This window comes from Aythya ferina (genome assembly GCF_964211825.1).
Source record: "Aythya ferina genome assembly, chromosome: 2".
Classification (NCBI taxonomy): domain Eukaryota; kingdom Metazoa; phylum Chordata; class Aves; order Anseriformes; family Anatidae; genus Aythya; species Aythya ferina.
In genome coordinates this window covers 59,101,873-59,123,009 of record NC_140297.1, presented here as the reverse complement: position 1 = coordinate 59,123,009, position 21,137 = coordinate 59,101,873, and the positions used below count along the sequence as shown (strand labels likewise).

Here is a 21,137-nt window from a genome sequence, read left to right as displayed (position 1 = left end):
AAAGCCATTATTAGACATAACAAAAGTCATAGTGGCTCTCAAACTGGCTGGGGTAATACAGGAAATCTATCTGTTTAGAAAACAATTTCCAAATTAATTTATTATTTATTTTCATCCAAATATAAGGGAATAGAAGATATGCAGTCATTATGTGTTATCTTGTGCACTATCTAATTATAAACTGTTGAAAACTGTTTATTCTCAAAGACAGGCTGACTCTGCTCCCAACCTCTCCCACTGTGGTAAATATACTAGTGGAAATTGTTGGCATGTGTAATGTTCCTGCTGTACATTTGTTGCCATGTTGACTTAATTCTTTGGTTACCAATCAGCACTGTTACCAGTTCTTCCAGTTTTTGAAGTGCTAATTTTTAGACTCATGGGATTAGAAAAAAAAAAAAAATCTGAAAAAATGATATATATATCACTTGTAAAAGGGAAGAAGAGCTTGAAAACCTAAAACTTCATCATTAAGGGGGCAAAAGGTGAAAAGTGCCAACTGAATTTTTGGTAGAGGTTAGCAATATTTTTCTGCAGGTGCAGATGCCAAAAATTTCACTGCTTTTTGTGTGCAGCCACATTATTTTCAAGGATAAACAAAATCCAAAAGTAGCTATATATATATATATATATATATATATATATATATATATATATATATATTTCTTCCACAATGTGGAACTTGTGTTTATAAACAGGAATAAAAGGGTGGTACTGGGGAGGGACAGTACCTTCCCCATCTTGCCTATCTGCATGCCTGCCGCAGGACTGCAGTCTAAGCTTCAGAGCCACCTGGATATATCTGCACTGTGCTCTCCACAGCTTGAGAAAATAAAGGTAGTGCTAGCAAGGATCAATGCATCTGTGGTCCTGAAGGAATCAGCTTGGATTTTAGCCACAAAAATGCCAAATTGGGCAAAGCCAGCATGGCTGGACCTGTTTTCAAGCACAAAAAACCTTAAAGTCTCATTCACCACCCTTTATTGTATTTCCTGTGTCAGGAAGATTTTCCTCTGCACTGAAGTATAACAGCTACTCTTGGTCTCTCCTGGCCAAAATAAGAAGTTCTCATGAAAAGATGTTGCAGCAGCAGGTATATATTAGAAAGATTGCATGATTATGATCATGAGGTTGACATTAGCACTTCCCTCATTCTCAGTTTTGATGAGTTAAAACAAAATTCAGAAGAAAGTTGCACACAGTAATGATCAATATTACTCTGTGCACATTGTGAACATTAAATGATTATGGTTTTAACTAACTGGTTGATATTTAATTCTATGTCAAGTAGAATGAATGTATGAGAATTAAAATATAGGGACTATTTTTTCATTATTATTATAATATTTGTTTTGTCTCCAGTGGCTTATTGACTTAATACAGATCACAAAAATGTATTTCTGATTTGCCAAAGATCTGGGGGAAACCCTCTGACTTGAGCAGGAATACTGAGCTTAGTAGAGAAATTTCTGAAGATGATTTTAAGGTGTGTTAGGAAAACAGACCAGCTGATTGTACTGGTAGCTTCTGCTATATTGCAGACCTGCAATAAATAAATTAATAAATCTCCAACAAATAGGTTCTTAGAGAAGAAGACAATAAATCTGATTAAAAGAATGTTTATGGTTGATTTTATATAGATATACTTGCATTATTTTCATAAAAAATCATAAAATTCATAATGCATTCATAAAATGCATTATTTTCATGAAAACTTCATTATTTTCATTTTGTCTTGGACAAAACAAGGTGTCAGTACATATTTTTGTGCAAATACTTTAAGTTGTTAAAATAGTCTAGTCTGAAAAACTATAAACTTCTACAGGGCAAAAAGAGTTCTAAGACTGTGGTACTTTCTGGATTCAGAAACTGGAAATTGGGGTTAATATTTTTCTCCTTTTGCAAAGTTCTCTTCCTTCATCTCCTGTCAAAGCTCTAGCAGGGAGCTTGTGGAGCAGTTAAGTACTGGAATAGAAGTTGGCCATACCTGGTGTGCCTTCACCACTCCTACGGGGAATCCTGCAGCCATTGGATAACCCCATTGCCTTTGCTTTTGCTTTATTAATTTCAGATGGAAACTATTCCAGGCAAGGGCTGCCTTCCTGTGCATAATCTCAGCAGGCTGTAATCTCAGCTGAGCCTTGTAGGTGCTAATACTTCAGCTATTCTGAGGTTTTTGAGGGCAGACAGGGCTATTAGATGGTCTAATCTGACACTATATTCACACTGGCCATAGGATTTTGGAATGCCTTCAGGAAATAAAGTCTTGGATAAAGAGCAGCTGGCTCAAGTTGAACGCAGGCAAGACCAAAGCAGCGCTAGTCAGAAAGGGGGAATGCTTTGAAGAGTGGGCCAAGGGACTGTCTCCACCTTCCACTCATTGAAGACATATGGCCTCCATTTATCAAAGTTGTGCAAAGCCCCTGGGTCCTGCCTGGCTTCAATGGCCAGGTAACACTGCTTTCTAAAAATTTCACAGCTAGCTAGCTAGGAAATGTCCTCTCTTTCCTCCCAGACCATGATAACCTGTGAGCAGGAGCACACAGCTTTGCTGCTTCCACTCTTGGTTATTGGAACTCATTTGATCTGAATGTGATTCATCTGAGTGTAAAAATGATGCTCATGTTCAGGATCAGGTTAATGCAGCTGCTCAGTGGTGTGTTAAATGTCTGTAGATGTTGCTACCTTATTTTTCTGTGGTGTAAGCTACCTTGAACATAGCAGTTCAAGTCTTCTCAGGGTGCTTGGTGAGCTTCTGATGTCACTTTCAGTACTGAAAGTGGTTAGTGAATCAACAGCAGCTAATCAAATCCAAATTTTTATGTATGAACCATCATGACAATAGTATTCCTACTGACTGAAGCAGAATGCATTGCCCAGAAGAAAGTATGTGAGAACCGGATACAAGACTTTCTTAATCAGAGAATGTGAAATTGTCTTGCAGAGATCAGACAAGCCCTTAGTCTGACTGATCTTCAGGAAAGAGACCATCTCTTTTTCCATCTGTCATACTCATGGTTCAGTGTTTTATTCCTTAACAACTAACAGTGCTTCAGTTTATATTTGTTCTGCACTGAGGATTGTTTGTTTTTTTTTCATTTTTTTTTCCAAGTTTACTTAAGTTTTTTAAACAGAAATTTTTAATTGAAAAGACTGGAAGTTTTTACTACTTTAAAACCTTCAGCTCTCGAATAATAATAAAAAAAGAACTTAACAAGGAATTATCAAAACAGGTTTGATAGTAAAAGCTTCCATACATTTGTATTTTTTTGCAATGTAGCATGGGGGAAAATACCCCTTGTGAAGTATCTTGTGAAATAAAACGGCAATTTTAAATGCCTTGTGAGAGATGCTGAAAACACACAAAAAGGTAGAAGACTTGGAATTACATCCTCCCCCAAGAAAAGAAGAATCTGTTTTCCTTCAATTTTAGGCATATGTGATGAATTTAAATGAATTACATTGCATTATATTAAAAGAGAGAATGTGATGTTATAATCAAGATTGTCCAGATTGGATTAGAGATTTATGATATTTTTTCATGTGCACATTTTTTCTGTGGGGTGTAATCGTCCCTCACCTATTCTGCTTGCTACTCAGACATTTCTTAAAGAGGAGAAATCTGGAGTTTGAATGGTAGAAGATAGGATTTAGGATTCTTCATGTGTCTTTAATGTGTCAGGTAGAAAGCTGAAAGTGTTTGGTTTAAAATATGAATCTTGATTTCCAAAGTTTTTGAGACTTTGAAATAATTTGAGACCTGGCATCTGTGAAGCCTTTCAGATTTTAGAACCACATTTATTGTCCTCAAGCTAAATTGTCCCCAGACAAATAAAAGACGGAGGCAAGCCCTCACACTTTTGTGGTTCCTGTAGAAATACCAAAGTATTAATGGCCTTTCTGTACACTTTTTCCAAAGCTACCTTTAGTTGATGAGAGAAACCAGTGCAGGTGTTGGAGCTGAGGACATGGCTGTATCAGAACTGAACAATAGTAATTCTTCCCTCCAGCAGTGTCCCACAGGGGCGAAAGATAGAAGAAATCAGACCTATTCTTCAGCTATGGCAAGAACAGTGGAAAGGCATAACAACATTGTATAAAGGCCAATTTTCCTCTCCACAACTGTTGTTACTTCAGACAAATTCTCCAAAGATGCCATGAGTAAGAAGGAAAGCTCAGAATAGAGAAGAACAATCTTATTTCTTTGCAATTTAGGCAACTCCTGAGCTGAGAGAAGCAACTCCCTCTGAAGAGTGAAGAGAAATGAAACATATTCTCTTTAAAGAATGAAATTGGGACTCTGTACAAAACAAAACAAAACATGATTTCCCCTGTTTGTTTATTATTATTATTAATAATAATGATAATAATGATAATAATGATAATAATAATAATAATAATAATAATAATAATAATTTTTTATTGGGTTTAAGGATATGGAAAGGTTCCTGTCTTCTGGGTACAGGGTCAGCAGGGGGTGCCCTGCTCCTTCAGGATGTGGGTAAGGATTTCCTGCCCTAGAGAGAGACAGGAAGGGTTTGGTACCTATGGTCAGGCACCACCCTCTGTGTCTTGTACATGTGGGAGAGAATTAATCACTGTAGGCCATGTCTGTAGTTCTTCACTGAGGTTTTATTTAATCCCTCTCTGTCTAAAGAAGGTTTAGCTAAGAAAGTGAGTCAGGGCTGGGTGCTTTGTTGCTCGCTTCTGAGTAATGATCACTCCATTAGAGAGGATGTGGTGCTTTGAAAAAGGTATCAGTGAAATTAAATTTTGGATAAAAGCAGATTCCTACATTTACTTCCATTACCAAAGATAAAGACTAACAGCAACGGGGGAAGATTTTTGTGTTATGCAGGAGGAGAGTCCAAACTTGTGACTGCTTTTTCATGGGACAGAACTCCAAACCACACACAGTTGGTGTGTGAACCAAAGGCTGGGAAATACTCCACTTCAGCTGAGGAAATCTCCTCTGGTAGGTAGGTAGGGCACAAAGACAGAAGTAACCAACAAGGTTTCACCACTTAGGCTAACAAGAATTAATGAGCACAGCGCCATACAGCAGAAAATAGCAAAATACAATTAGGAAATGGTTGGTCTTAACTTGTAGATGACCAGAGTAGTGAGCTAGGACATTATTCGAATTTTCTGTGATACTCAGGTAAGTCCATCTTGTAAAACTCAGTTTCCCAAGAACAGACTAACAAGACATGTCTTAGAGTATCACCCTGCAAGTTGTTTGGTGATGTTTCTGTCTTGTGATCTCCTCTGGAGACTATGAAGAGATGTGTTGTAGTTTGGGCTCTTCAAATGCCATCCATACCCCCCATTAGAGCAGTTAGCACAGGCAGTGGAGCAAATCATATGTTTGTATCCAGGGTTTTTCAAGTTAATCTGAGTTTCTGGAGTGGTGCAGAGGCAATGAAAGCAAGAAAGGGCTCTAGCCCACTAATCCAACCTCACAGATTCAACGTGATACTCTTGCTTTTGGACTTGGGCATCTGGGGGTGCACCTGCAAGTTACAGGTTCCGGCATTGCTTCAGTGTGAGGTAATGGGGCAGGAAGATTGGATGTGGAGCAAAATAACAAAGAAAGGAAGTTACTGTTGCCATGCAGATCTTGAAGGCCCCCAGAGTATGGGATTTGGCTTGTGATGACTCAGTCCTTATACCAAGGGATTAAGAAGTTTCTATTCTTCCTGAAATAGTTACAAATATGAGTGGACGTTTGACAAAATAAACTGTTACTAGCTCTCTTAAGAAACACTTGCAGACAAATTTGCCATAATGGAAAATCCATATTTTGGAACATAAGATGTTTCTTCATTATTTTTTGTTGTTGTACTTGTTATGGATTGCTCCATTTTGACTTTCAGATAGTCCTTGATCTATTCCAAATTCTAAAAGGGGGAAAACAAACAAACAAACAATAATAATAATAGTAATAATAAACATACAAAACATATTGGATCTTTAAAAAACAAACAAACAAAAGACAACCGAAAACAAAACAAACAAACAAACAAACAAAAAACAAAACGAACAAACAAACAAAAAAACATGTTTAAAATAAGTTCCAATGGTGCAGCTGACGTCAGGAAGTAGTTGATCATAGCAGGAATCTGGACCAATGCCCTAATATGTCTGAAACAAATCTGGTTAGAGAGAGGGAGAGGATGTTACCTCTTGACTGGAGTAATTGACACCTGAACCATATAGGAGAATTTTTGTTCTACTCCAGAGAAGAATATTAGAAAGACAAAATCTTCATAGAAGAGGAATTTGGTGAATCCCTAGTCAAAACAGATCAGTAAAATTTCATGCTGAAAAAGGAGGGTCAGTTTTGCTGATCTGTGAATCTCTGTTCCCTGCAGTAATACTGTTTGGCATGTTCTTCACTTAATATATGAAGTACAGTAAGAGAAGGAGGAAAATGCTAAGTGAACTTTACAAATTTACATTTTCAAGAGACTGAGCAGCCTATGACCTGGCAGCATGCCATTGCATGACGCAGGGCTTTGTGGAAATCAAGTTGCAATGGTGAACTACTTGAAACAGAGTGCTGAGCTGTCAGATAAGTCACAGTTGGTGAATGTTAACTTCTATTTGTTATGTTTTGAAGACAAATACCATGCCCACGTACCAGACAGGGCAGGGTTAGACTGCGGGGGTGAAAAAGGGAGGGAGGCAGACCAGAGGAAGGAAGATATCCTTTGTAAATAAATAGAAACATCAGTTTTGGTTTGCTTAGCCTGACTTGCTCATGACCCTGTTGTACCAGCAGCTGGCAGGGCGAGTCAGTGGAAGACCATTTCTTTCCTCACATTTACCATAGGATGCAAATTGTGATAAATGAGACTTAGATTTTAATGCAATTATTAACAAAACTTTGAGTTGCAGTCAACATGTGAAAAACCATTACAAACTCCTGACCCTATCTTGTTACATGTTCTTTGCAGATACTTTGTGTATTTTTAGTTCTGTAAACTACAACAATAGCCCATTACTATTTTATTGTATTTAATGTTTACATTACAGTGGTGCGCAGTGTTTTCAGTCAGAAAACACTCTTCTCCAATTAGAATACATAATAACAGACAGGAACTAGTGGAATTATAATATAGGGTTCCATTTATATTTAGGTGTTCCAGAAATGCAGTGGTGATTAACATGATATAAATAAAATGAGTATTTGCAGGCTTTACACATTTTATGTAGTACAGCTTGTCAGAAAAATTTTGTCTGTATTTTCAATGGAAAATAATGAGAATTGTTATTGAAAATGATGCCCCCCAATCTCCAAGCACATAAAAAACACGTTTTTTAAATGGTTGAAGAGATGACTAAAAATATATAATTAAAAATATATTTTCAGTTAAAAATGAACTTCTCTAGGAAAATGTTTGTGTTTTCCTACTTTCACTTTTGTAGCTGTCTATGTTAACGAACATACAGGAAAAAGAACAAGCCAGCCCATCTGTTTATTTTATTCTTGGAGCTTTTACCTAACAACAAGGCTTGTATTCCTTATAGGTGCATAACTTAGGCAACACAGGAGTATTTTATAGATGCTCTATTATACAATTAATGCAGATAGAAAGCTTATTTCTAGGCATTGGATGGTGTAATCTATTACAAGCAGTAGCATACTGTAAGCTCTCTGATGCTGTTCCAAAAGGTCCTAATACACCCTGTCAGGGACAGTGGATACAATTGGGCCAACTGTATTGCAGCTCTTTTCTTGTGCCTCTGGCAAGCAACAGGATTTCTTACGTCTTTAATCTGGTTTCAAGCCATAGGTCTTCCAGCCAACTTTCTCAGCAGCTTCTGAAAGAGTTGGAGGCACCTGGTTTTGGAGATCAGTGAGACACAGAGTAGTGTTCCCTGCAACTCTCTCAGGCAGAGGGGACTCATCACACACATATCAGGAAATCTTCCTGCAGTTTCCACAAGTTAGGTAGCCTCTAATTTTCCAAATCCATTCCATAATGTACTTTGAACTGCTCAGCAAGATGGGCTGATTCTTTAGCAAGTGAAGAATGTTATGCCTTCCCCACCACAGATAGCAATTGTCTGTCTTACTGTTCCAGTGAGTGAGCTATTGAAGTGTTTTACAGGACTTGTATTTAACTATGCACATGAAAGCTAACCGAGGCATATGAATGTTACACAGCATGTGCTTATCTTGACTTGTTCTTTCACACTGAGTTGATGCTGACCGGGGTAACCTACAAGGAAGCACAACATCTTTCAGACCCTTAGATAGAATCAGGTGCTTCACTTCCAACAGCAGCACATTCTTGTTTGGTCCCTTTTGGGTCTTTCGTCTTGTATGTGTAGGTGAGCCCTATGCCCAAGTGCACATCAAAGTCAAGTTGTCAGGAGAAGCCAGTAGCCTTCCGTTCCCAAACTGGCCAAAGTAGCACCTTCCTTCTCTTCCTGAGGGCAGTCAGAAATATCTTTTTGCTCATCAAACAAAAATATCATTTTTGCTTTTATCTGGCCAACCAGACAAAGATGTCAGCAACAAGACATCCTTCTCCTCCTTTCCCAGTCCCTCCCAGGAGGTGTTCCAATAATGGATGTGTTTCATTACAGTGATGTGGATAAGGTCCTGTGGAGCAGTTGTTCTCATCATTAACTCTCTGGCTTCACAGTACATGGGTGTTTGAAATGTTTAGTATTAAGAATTAATTTCTCTGATATTTAAAATAAAATTGTTGATATTGTTATTTTTAATAGTGGCTGCGTTTACAGTCCTGAGCAGGTTCAGAATTCTGTTGTAACAGGGACAGCAGAAACAAACATGAGACTTCACATCAAAATGCAAGGCATCAGAAAAGGCAAGGTGGAACAGGGAAAGTAAATGAATAAGCAGGTTACAGAAAATGAGAAGATGAAGTCACTAAAACTAGATGAGGTTTTAGCATAGACTGGTCATACACAAAATTTATAGGAGTCAGATGGGGTAATTTCTGTAGTCCCACTGCTCTTCTCACTCAGTCAGAGGAAGATCATTGAATCAAGTGTTATAGGGGAGAGGCACCATGTATGTTTGATGCAGTTGTTGGCAAAGATAAGGAAAAAAATACACTCTGCTTTACCCTAGGACCTTTTAGCTAACAGCTAAGGTTTTATTCCAGAATGTCAAATAAGCTATTTGTGGTGTCTCTTAACAAATGTCTGAGGTAACCCTTCACCTAATGTGGTGGGAGGGAACTGAAGACCTTCTAGGAGGGTTGACTAGAAACACTGAGCTGTGTAACAAGGACTTTGGAAAAAGTGCAGTAGTACGTCTTAAAAATACGATACATTTTGAAAAGGCATCCAGAAATCTGGGTGGTTATCTGAGCTAAACTGAACCTTTTAAGGTTAACCCATCATTAATAAGTTCATTCCCAGGATTAATGGCCATGCGGTACAGTATGCGCGTGTTCAGTGAAGCCACGAATAAATTATGAAGGTTAATAAGTGTTTCTCTGAATAAGGAGAATTATTCCTCAGGGAACCACAAAATATGCTATTAAGACCTTAACAAAATAGGCGGCCTCTACCATTTTGAGATTGTGGCTTGTTTTGTTAAATAAGGCAGTAATTGTTTTTGTTTTAATAGTGTGACTGGCCAGGTATTCCTGCTTGAGCACTTTCTCTGTTTCTCAGGGTGAGAAGGTCAGATCCAACCCTTTAAAATTTGATTTGGAAAATAGAACCAGGGAGGGGGGGAAGTCAAACAGAATGTGGTTATGTGTGGAGTCACGGTTCTACAGGAACACTCACTGGCCAGATACTGTGTACGCAAGCAGGCGATGGTCTTCACCAGGTTGCCAGACTGCTCTGTCCTTCAAAAATACGTGAATGCACAAATGAACCAATGCTGCATATTTTCCATTCAAATAGATGGGGATGACCTCTGCATGGTCACAAAAAAAAAAAAAAAAAAAAAAAAAAAAAGCAGAAGTGCTGCTACATGAGCTCTAATATGAAATATCTAAGATGATATTGTAACATAACGGCATTTTAGTATAATTTTCATGTTATATGAATTGATGAATAGTATCATTAGTAGGACTGTGTGGTACTTGATTAGCACTGCGACACAAGGAGGAATGCAGATCAGAGAGAAACACTAGCAGGGACAATAGAAATAAGTAGATACTGAGACTGACAAGGAAACAAGAACATTAAGAAACCAGCAGAAACAGTATTGGCAGTTATTTTGGTGCATATGAGAGGACTTTGAGGTCAATCTTCAGAATATGTATATATATTTTGAATATATCCAGCACAGACCAATTTTGGTCATGCCAGCTTGAGTTCTGTGCTTTCGTAGTAGGGTTCAGAATTTCACTGGCTGCAGCTTGAAATATTGTCTTGAAGGACGCACAGACTCTTTTCCAGCAGACTCCTCTGAAGTGATGGAAATTAAAAGACCATTGATTTTCAGAGATCTACTAATGAACATTGCTGTGAAATCTACTGTCTCTTGATTCTGTCTGCAGCTGCAGAGTTAAGATGCACTCACAAACTATGCAAAGCTTCTGTTACCCAGTTTCACATGGCATTAAATTTTTATGATTCTATAGTTTCTTAGAATATGACCCAGACAGACAGAGTAAGGAAGAAAGAACCCAACCCACCAGTCTTTTGTTGATGTGATGAATTTCAGTCGAACTGGTCCAAAAATGGACCCTGTGGTCATCATGTAAAAGACAACACTTTCAGGGGTAATGACACTTTGTTATCATAACATTTCCTTAGGGTTAAAACAGGAAATAAATGCTCCATCCCACATACCATTGTGTGATAACTTTTGGTATACACTCACTCATGCAAGTAGTTCCTGATGTTAGATAATTGTGTCATGAAACTAGGTGAAAGGAGGTGGCTTCAGCTGGATTCTGCTGCAAGTTTCTGGTTCTAAAGCTAGTAATAAACCTCAAGGCATGAAAATGAAGGCAGAATGACCTCAGCCCAATTCATATGCTGTACATGAGTGTTCTGTGGGCAGAATTTGAAATTTCTGTCTTGATCTGTGTCCAAATGCTGTGGCTAGAATCTACTCTAATCAAACTAAATTCAAAGCTTGCATAAACGCCTTCAAACAAAAACTGCCAATTTCTGTAGAGCTCTGCTGACAAGCAGTTATTTTTCCTGTGTTAATATTGTTAGAGGAAAGTATTTGAACAAGAAAATAAACAAAAAGGTGCATTGACTTGAGGTTGAGTGGAAGAATGAGGATAGCTGAAGTCAGTGGGAGTTTTGCCATGGATTTTACTGGAGCCTGGGACTTCATGTTTCCCATTCTGTTTCCCTATAAATGTTTGTGGAGAACTGAGATGCTGAATACTGAAATGAATCTCCAGGTGCCAGTTGCTGTCAAGAAGCTTTGTGTGTGTGTGTGAGTGTGTGTGTGTGCATGCCTCTGCACATGTGTGCTTACACATGCTTCTTATTAAGATGTCTTTTCACTGTTTCAGTTTCAACTTAAAACCTTTTCTTTTATATGACGGCTAGATCAAGGTGGTACTGACAGAAGCATGAGGGTGGACCAATGTGAACTACTTCTGAACTTGTTTCAGTGTGCATTTGTTCTGACTAGGAACAGCCTTACTTTCTGCCCCTCCTTTCCTTGCAAATATTAGGGGCTGATTATGTCACATCTCCAAGTGTTACTTTGTCATGCTTGTACATAGATATTACCCTCCTCATTTCCCTTCAGAAGGAAATTGTAATGAATTACTTTAACTAGTGCTGAAAGATGTAATGTGCATTTTTACTTCAACTGACAAAGGGAAATAGATTTTTTAAGAGATCTAGATGTCAGCAGTTTTGACTTCACATCTTAGGAAGAAGCAATAACTGGTGCATGCAGTAAGGAATCAGATATTGTGATGGATAAAAAGTATGGGAAGATGATAAAGATCAGTTAGTCACCCTACAAAATGTTTTGAGAAAAGGGAAAAGAAGTGTGGGCAGTAGTGGGGAAAAGCAGTTTCTGAAAGTGGATGTTGTTATTGGTGGAGGATCAGAGAAAACAACTGAAGACTGATTCTGAGGAGAAGTGCTGTGTCATTTCATAGTGGAAGCCAATCGGATAAATTAGTGGAATATGAAGAAGTCCCAAGGAAGAATGAGAGTCGGTGTTTTGGGCTGATGAGTAGAGCATGTTCCCTGGCTCTTTACAAGGCTGTAACACTGGGAAGCAATCAAAATTGAGTTCAGGGTTGCTTTGTCACTGTAATATGGTAAATGCAAAGGCATCTCTTCTGTAAGGGGAAGAGGGTGAGCATGAATCCCAAAGTCAAGAAGAAGGATGGAAAGCTCAGTCAATTGTGAGAGGTATTTGTAATCTTAGTTGGAGGTCCAAGTGACCCTTATTGGTTTGATAGCTTGGAAAAATTGGATAAACTTTTACAATCATCTTGTGACGTCCTTTCTTGGCTAGTGTCAGCTTCTTAGCTCACCACATAGCTTCTTTATTTCCTTCCTCTGTCCAAAAGCAATTTCATGCCTGGCTTGTAGGTCTTTAAATTATGAGGATTTAAGTGTCTACCAGTCTATTTCTTCATGTTAACTCGTTGCTTTGTTTGCCTTGAGCAACTACCACTACTTCTGAAGCACTGTTTAGAAAGAAGAATGTGGTACTGAACCTATAAACAAACAGTATACATGGGAATAATAGATAATTACTATGTCAAAGTAAACTATGATCTAGTTAAGATGGAAAATCCTCTTCTGACTACTGCTCTAATGAATGATGACATTAAGAACAGATAACTCCATAATGGAAACTGCTCGGAATTGCTTTATTTTAAATGGCAAGCACTTGCTTAAACATAACAATGAACAAATGAAATCTTTTGTTGAGACTTGACTCTCTGTTAATTGTATACCATATAGTAGCAGGTGTCTAAGCATGTAATGGTTTGTTTAATGTGTATGTCTGGGTTGTTCTGAGGCTGCCAAGAACAAATATTCAGTCCTGGAAATTAAATCTTAAGAGACAATTTAGAAAAGGCAATTAGCTGGTAGGACTGGTGGGGTTGTAAAGAATGTCTTATGAATATCTTCTCAAACAAGAAAATGCTCAGTCAAGACCCAAGACTACCAAGAAGTCTGGAGTCTTGTGCCTGTACACTGTAGGTTTGATTTGAATAAAGCAGAAGAGCTTTGGCTTGGCTTTGGTCATATATAGAATTTATAAAACATATTTCAAATTTTAAACATTCACATATACTTTTGCTGTCTCCTAACCCAGCAGTTAGGACAAAGGTACAAATGGGTTTTAGACAATCAAAAAGGCAATGTCTAAAATATCTTCAAAGGGAGCTATACAACATTATCCAGTATGCTTTTCTAAGAATATGCATGTAGTTTTTCTATGAGGTACCTGTTTATTCTCCTTTTTGGTACAGCCTAGTAGAGTATAGATCATAACTGAATGAAATGTGATAGGAAATAAAATATGTAATAAAAGTTGATTGATAATTTACTGTTTGCTAGGGATAGTTAAACCTTTTGTTTTAGAGAAAGCTTTCCTAATGATTTCTATTTTTGCCAAACTTTTCTATTCCTTTGTGATACTTCAGTGCCAGAGTTTAGTGGGATTAGTTTTATATACATAAACACATTAACAACCCAAAATGATGCTACTTCTGCAATATAGAGTGAAAAAGATGAATATATTTAGACTATGATATTTTCTCCACAGGATAAATTACTTTCTGGAGCAATATATGAAGTGCTTTTCAAATTATTCTACAAAGATATAAGAATAAAACTATATGTATAATTTCAAGGAATTAACACAAAGATCTAATTTTGTGTGTATGTGTGTGTGTGTTGGGTACAGAATGTTACCATCATTTTCTTTTGATAGTACTATGGTTAAGGATAAGGGATAATTTGTTGTGAGAAAGTGGAAAACTGAGTTTTGGTTGCATTTCTTGTATGTTTCAATTGTATCTTCCTTGAGATGTTTACTTTCAAGGATGGCTTATTACAGTAGCCATTTGTAAATATGTGCTGTCTTGAGAAGATAAAATTGTTCCAGTAGTACACAATACATCAATTTCAATTTAGCTTTACACAGAAAGATAAAATCATTCCAATATTACACAATACAGTCAGAATAAATCAATTTCAATTTAGCTTTACACAGAGCAGCATCAGAGAAATGCAAGTGCAGTCTCATAAATGTAGGAGATAAACCTTTGTCTTCACTCTTCCAAAGAAAGAACCACATCCTGTGAGGTGCTCAGCATCTGCTGCCCTAATCAATATAACTGTGAGTTGGCTTTTCTTGATAGGTTTGTTCTTTTAGCCAACAACTGTCCAGCTATAAGAAAGCATCATTGTTTGGCATGAGGAGGGAAAAAGAATTATATCTTTTATGGGAAATCTAAATCATCTTGTCATCATATAACTCAAAGATGGCCAAGTATGTTTTCCCTCAAATTTGTTTAAACAAACAAATGTAATTCTTAGGTTTAAGCCTTGGAAGCCAAGTTTCCGTCCAACATGAATTTAGGGCATAAAGATTTGTTTGTGATGGAAACAATGTCAGACACTTCTGCATAGCAGCGTAATGGAGCACTGCTAGAATGTAGCTTATAAAAACCGGATTCAGGAAAACAGAGCTACTCTGTCTAATTTGGCCTGTGCCATGTGACTATAATAGCATAATTGTGCAGCTTGGAAGCCTTTCCTTCTCTGCTGAAACGATGCAGTATTCAAACACGTGTGAGAGTGTTTCTTCAACAAAAGGCCAGGACTGAAGTCTGTGTGTCCCCCAAGCCCTCCTCCAAGATGGGTCTTCCTGTGTGGCAGTGGCTTCCAGTGGTGGCTGTGTGCTGTCACCCACACGTGGCTCTCCAGGCATCCCAGCCCCCTGGTAGAACCACACCGTTTTGTTAGGACAGCTGTTTTTCCTGCAGTCTGTAGAATAAAATTCCCCTACATGGGAGTGTTTGATCTTCTCCTGTGTTAGCAACTAGCATCTACTTAGCAAAGATCATGAGTGCATTTGGTCCATATTGATACATACATTTTCAGAGTGTGCTCACTTAGTGGGAACAATTCTTATTTAGCATTCCTTGGGAACCTAGACCAAGGTTTTGGAAATGTTTTCTATTTTTTGAGAGAAGCTAAGGTCCATGTCTGAGGCAATGTGTGAATATAGATTGATCTTTTTCCAGCAGCAAAACTATGAAAAGAAAGAAGAAAAAAAAAAAAAAACAAAAAAAAAACACACACAACAAAACAAAACAAAACAAAACAAAAAAAAAAAAAAAACAACCAAACAAAAACCTTTCTGTATTGCAGTATTTATCCCTTTGTGCTCCTTGTTTCTGGATGTTTCATCTGGTTCTCTTATCAGTATGACAGCACTTTGTCTATCATTGTCAAAAAAATGAAGATAGACTGCATTTTGGTGAAAAAAAAAATAAAAAATGTGGTGATTACTTAGTTGCTAGTGAGAAATACATGTGTTTTGTTTTTTTTTTTTTTTTCAGCTATGTATTATTAGAAAGAAAAGTTACAGTACTTTTTCTTCTGAAAGCAAAATTATCTCTACATAACACTATATTTCCGATCTTGAACTTTGAACAAAAAAAAATATTCATTGGGGCTCAAAATGTTCCTCTGCTTGATCTCAGGCCAAAGGTTAGTTTCTTTTCTGTTTGGAGAAAATACACGGAAATTTTATTTATTCTTTTATTGACATTAGAAATGTTGGGAATTAAACATATTAAAATATATTTGTAAATATAATTATATGAAAACTAGGAAATTCAGAGTATTAGTTACCACTTTTTGAGGTTAGCATATAGCTATATCTCCCTAAATAGAGAAAAGAAAACTTTAGGTTGTCTTTCTTTCTTTGTTTCTGAATACTGTCTCCTGAGAAAACTGAATGAAATGTTGCTCAAATACTTGTATAGGAGACTTTTCTGAACATCCTGCTGATGTAAACTCAGGTTAACATTTATGTTAAATATATAAACAACTAACAAAAATAAATGTATGCTTTCCTTAAAAAAAAAAAAAGTCGTATTCTGAGGGCTTATTCCATTCTGAAAAACTGACCTTCTATCATCTACTTTTAGAATATTTTAAGAATTTAGGGGCTTTTGATCCTGATAACATCAAGGTCATGGCAGTCAGTGCAAAAGTAAAGGCCTGATGCTGAAACACAGATCTTACTCTATGTTCAGATTTTTTTAATTAGAACGGTTAATGAAATTTTTAGCCTTTTTCCATCATGATCTCTGGTCAAGATGAAAGTTAGAAATACAAAAATTATTTTTTCTGGGGTCAACTGGGGATAATAGAAGTGGTGGCACAATCTCATTGCCCATTCCCTGTCGAACTATGAAGGTCTAAAGAAAGCTTAGGTAGATTAGTAGATTGGAGAAGCCTCACTGCCAGGCTCTGTAGCAGGGGGTGAAGTCTCAGCCTCCACTCCAGAGTCACCTCATCAACCACAGAAAGAAGAGGAATTTGAATTCCATGGTATGCAGTTTGCCATTAATGGTAGTGGAAGCCAGAGAGAGACCTGACATTTTATTCTACATCTTAGTCATTTCTTATTGAGCAAATTCAACATCCACTTCAATGGGAGTCACTTTTGACTTGGTACTGAGTAAGACCTGCTGAATTCCCTGCTGATGGACTTTCTCAAGGAATTTTAGAATTTACATTTTAGATTTGCTCCTTGATAAAACTTTTTTGAGATGTGTGTATCACCTTGACCCACCCAGGGAGTAACATTGTCTCCTGAGGATACACACACTATGTGTATGTATCCTGTGTGTGTGTTTTCTTCACTTCGGAGTGACTTTCATGCTGATGTAAAATGTGTCAGTTTGGAGGCTTGGGAACAATTGCATCTTGTAGAAAGATATCTGAACCACAGTTCAAGACAGAAAATGCTGAAGGATCCATTGCTTCAGTGGTCATATGCTTTTCTTGGTAAATGTTTGTACATATTTCCAGCCTAAATTTGTTTAACTCCAGCTTCAAATTTTGGATTGCACACCTCCTCCTGCTCCCTTCAGAATTGAAAATTTCTAAAATGAAGTCTGCTGTTATACAAACCATGAAGAGACTTCTTTGAGAATAAATCCTTTTCCCAGTTTTAGGATAACAAGGGAAATAAGATCTGAAACCATAGACTAGTCTTGGCATGTCATTTTGCCAGTGCCAAATGGAAATTGGACCACAGGTCTTGAATTACACTTTTAAGTCCTGAAATGAGGTCTGTTCAGAGGAACCATGCTGACCTCAGTAAAGCCAGGACAGGCACATGTGTCTCCCTGAGCAACAATCTTTGCAATTACACAACTGAAATTAAATCCCACAGATTTCAAAGTGGTGTCCAAATATGGTAAAAAGCATGGAAATACTTCTCTTTCCATGTACTGTCATTTATAACACTAATACAAAGCCTTTAGCAAATTCCAGGAAGTTTCTTACTACTTGAAGTAAGGGGAAAATGCAGCATAATAAGGGTTGTATCTGTCTTCTGTGACTACTCTCATGGCTCTGGAGGTAAACAGGAAGGAGGATCTGATACACTTAAAATTATCAACATACTTTAAAAGGGGGTGTGATTCTTGCTTCCTGTCTATGAGACAGAGTTAATCACTGTGTAGCCAGCACTGTGTGTTTTATTATGGAGAAACCCTTTTGTGTCATTTCACAGAATGCACTTCAGTGACTGCCTTGCTCTGATGACACAAGATGTACTTTCCTTTCTTCATCATCCTGGGACATTATGGGGTTTTCCTGCCCTCTGGGAAGAATTTTCTTCAATTCCTCTTAGGAAAAGTGACTAGGTAACGAGACTGAACAAGGAGATACCTTACAGTTCCTATGCTGACACACCTCCCTGCTGGTGACTCACCTGGTGATTTAATACTTTCTGTTGATAATTCTATTAATGACAAAAATAAACATGTGGTAAGAAAATTACTCGATTGGATACATGTAATTTGTATGCTGAGCTCTTTCACAGTCTCCAGCTATTTAGTGTTAGGAAATAATATACTAGTATTAGAGGTCACCTACACTGTGGAGATAGATTTAATTTCACCTGTAGACTGTATCAATATTAAAGATTTTGAACTGAGCTAGATGTGATCCAGCATGTTTAAGTTCTGTTCTGCATCCATTTCAAACTCTCAGCAGGTTGAGGAATACGTTTGACATAACAATCCAGATCTTCCTTGGAAAAGGGTAAAAAGAAAATTCTTATCACAAGCAGATGTAGTCAAAACCCTGATTTATTTGTTTGATTTTGTTTGTGCTGGGTGATGAAATGGATTGACAGTTTTTATCAGTGATCTGGAGGCTGAAGTGGATGCAGGAGTGGAGTACATCCTCAGCAAGTTTGCTGATGACACTGAACTGATGACACTGAACAAAGGAAAATGCTGGGTTATATATGTGGGACAGAGTAATGCTGGACACAAATACAGACTGGGAGATGAGTGTCTGGAGAACGGCCCTGCAGAAAGAGATCTGGGGATGCTGGTGACAGCAGGCTCAACATGAGCAGTGTGCTCTGGCAGCCAGGATGGCAAACTGCATATTGGGTTGCACTGAAGGCAGCACAGCCAGCCATTTAAAAGAGGTGATCCTCCTGATATATTTAGCATTTGTGCAGCCTAACCTTGAATGCTGGGCACAGTTCTGGCTTCCACAATATAAAAAGGATCTTAAGGTTCTTGAAAGCTTCCAGAGGAGGGTGTCAAAGCTGACAAAGGGGCTGCAAGGCCTGTCCTATGAGGAGAGGCTGAGGATACTTGGGTCCTCCAGTCTGGAGAAAAGGAGGCCAAGAGGCAACCTTACTGCTCTCTGCAGCGCCCTGGGGAGGGGAAGCACAGAGTGAGGGGCCGGTCTCTGCTCCTGGTCACCCATGGCAGGATGCATGGGAGTGGCACAGAAATGCACTGGGGATATTCAGGCTGGGCACTGGGAACAATTTATTTATCTGAGGGTGGTCAAGCACTGGAACAGGCTTCCTAGAGACGTAGTTGATGCCCTGTGCCTGTCAGTGTTTAAGAGACATTTAGACAGTGCCCAGCATAATGTGTTTTAAATACTGGTTAGCCCTGAAGAAGACAGGCTGTTGGACTAGATGGTCTTTGATGGTCCCTTCTAGCTGAACTGTTCTGTTCTGTTCTGTTCTGTTCTTTCCTACATCCTCCTAGAGTATCTGTGCCATTATATCCAAGACTGATGTAAATGAGGATGGAGATAAGCCTAAGTAATTATGTCTTTTAAAGCTCCAATAAAACAGACACTAGTGAAGGTAAAACAGCTGGCAGTACTTATGGTCCTGTTTAACAGAAGACACAGTGGAGGCATAAGCATTTGGAGCTTATGAAGACCAGACCAGATAAACGGGAAGGCACATAACAGTGTTAGTCTAAAACTGGTAGATTTTAGTAACTTTAAATTTAGGTAATCACATGATAGTTTTTCTTTGTCTTTCCTTTTTTTCTGTTGTTCTCCTCACCACATATTCCTCACCACAGTGCATCACCCCACGTATCCAGATCATCTAGGTCACCTTCTCCTTCCTGGATAATTTCAATCTCATTAAAACCACAAGATATATTCATGAGTGTGGAACTGGCCAGTACAAGTGCTGGACAAGAGCATTCATAGGATAGATTTAGCTACAGGTAAAACCAGAGTATACATGTACAACTTAGAGGTTTATGGTGAGAATCAACATCAGCACTCCTAAATGTGAGTATTATTTAAAAAAATTTCAGTTTCCTAGCTGGTCTAAACTGGGGTAAATCCATCAGTTTTTTCCAGCACTGGTCAATGTCTATCTACCTTTAGAAAATCTGTTGATACTCTTGATCAGCTACTGACTCCTTTAACATACTGACAGAAGATAAGTACAGCGACGTACAGCATTTGCATACATATTAGGATTAGGAAACTAAAGAGGCATGTAAAGGAGCTCTTGCTTTCTCCATTTCTTAGGGACTAACAGAATTACATTGCTAAGGACTAAGGATTTATTGGATTTGACGCTCAGCTCTGAGATATTAAACATCTGTATGGATTTCACATGCCTTTTCAAGATGAAATCATCTGTTTCCAAATCCCATAACAACCTGAGTTGTTATTAGATTATCAAAATTATGGGAACCGTGAGAATTCATTGAGTATCACTTATGTGTCCACTCTGAGGTAACAGACTGAGCATTTCTGCAATTGCAGGGTTTCTGGAAGGCTGTACAGACAGGAGTCGGCATCAGCTGGCAGTGGAGCAGACTGCATGTGCTAGGATGCAGCAAAAGACCGTTGCCATCCCACAGTGCTCACTCTGTCCTTGTAATCCATAGACCCTGCTATTTATATCCCTTGCCTACATGTCTAGCTATGCCCTCAGTCAGCATTGAGGGTCTTGCTGCTTGCACAATATATTCTTGTAAACAGATGTCATACTTTCACGTTTCTCATATAGAAGCTGAAAAAACAAAATAGTGGTGCAACCTCATGACACTGCTGTGCTGACTCTTTTCCTTACAGCTTCTTCAACATGTGAGACCTGAAGGGTCTCTCACTGCATAACCTGTTATGGTCTTGTCACTTGGGCAGGAAAAAGGGCTACCAAAAACCCTCCACCATTTCTAAATTGTACCTTTACATCTCTAGAGAGCTTCTGGATAGCAGACACTAGAGACCCAATTCCCTACCCCATATTGTGGTCATAAAGCTCAAGAAGGGGGGGGGAGGGGGCAAACAAAAACAACAACAAAAAAAACCTGTCATCATCTCTATGGAAATCCTGAGTACTTGGATTAGACTCAAAACAGTAACCAAATTCTCTCTGCCAAAATGGCAGAAGTGGGATAAGTATGGTCTGTTATTCCTCCTTGCCTTCTCCTATGTCTTGTGAGTATTACAGCTAAGTTGGCCAGTATAAGTCTACAGCTAAGTCTACGACTAAGATGTAGATCCATTAACAGAAATGTCAGTTTACTATAAAGAAGGCTCTTGTGAAATTTCATACTGGATACAGGGAGGTGACAAAAACATAGTGAAACATCCTGAGATTCCCCATCTATTTTTACTGTTCCAGGAGGATTGAACAAGCAGCTAGAAAC

General features: G+C 38.2%; 1 protein-coding gene across 2 annotated transcripts in view; it reads left to right on the top strand.

Annotated features, from left to right (window-relative positions):
* The window catches only part of LOC311431843 (uncharacterized protein), a 305,675-nt gene that overhangs the window by 62,315 nt on the left and 222,223 nt on the right, over positions 1 to 21,137 (top strand). The window lies entirely within an intron of this gene.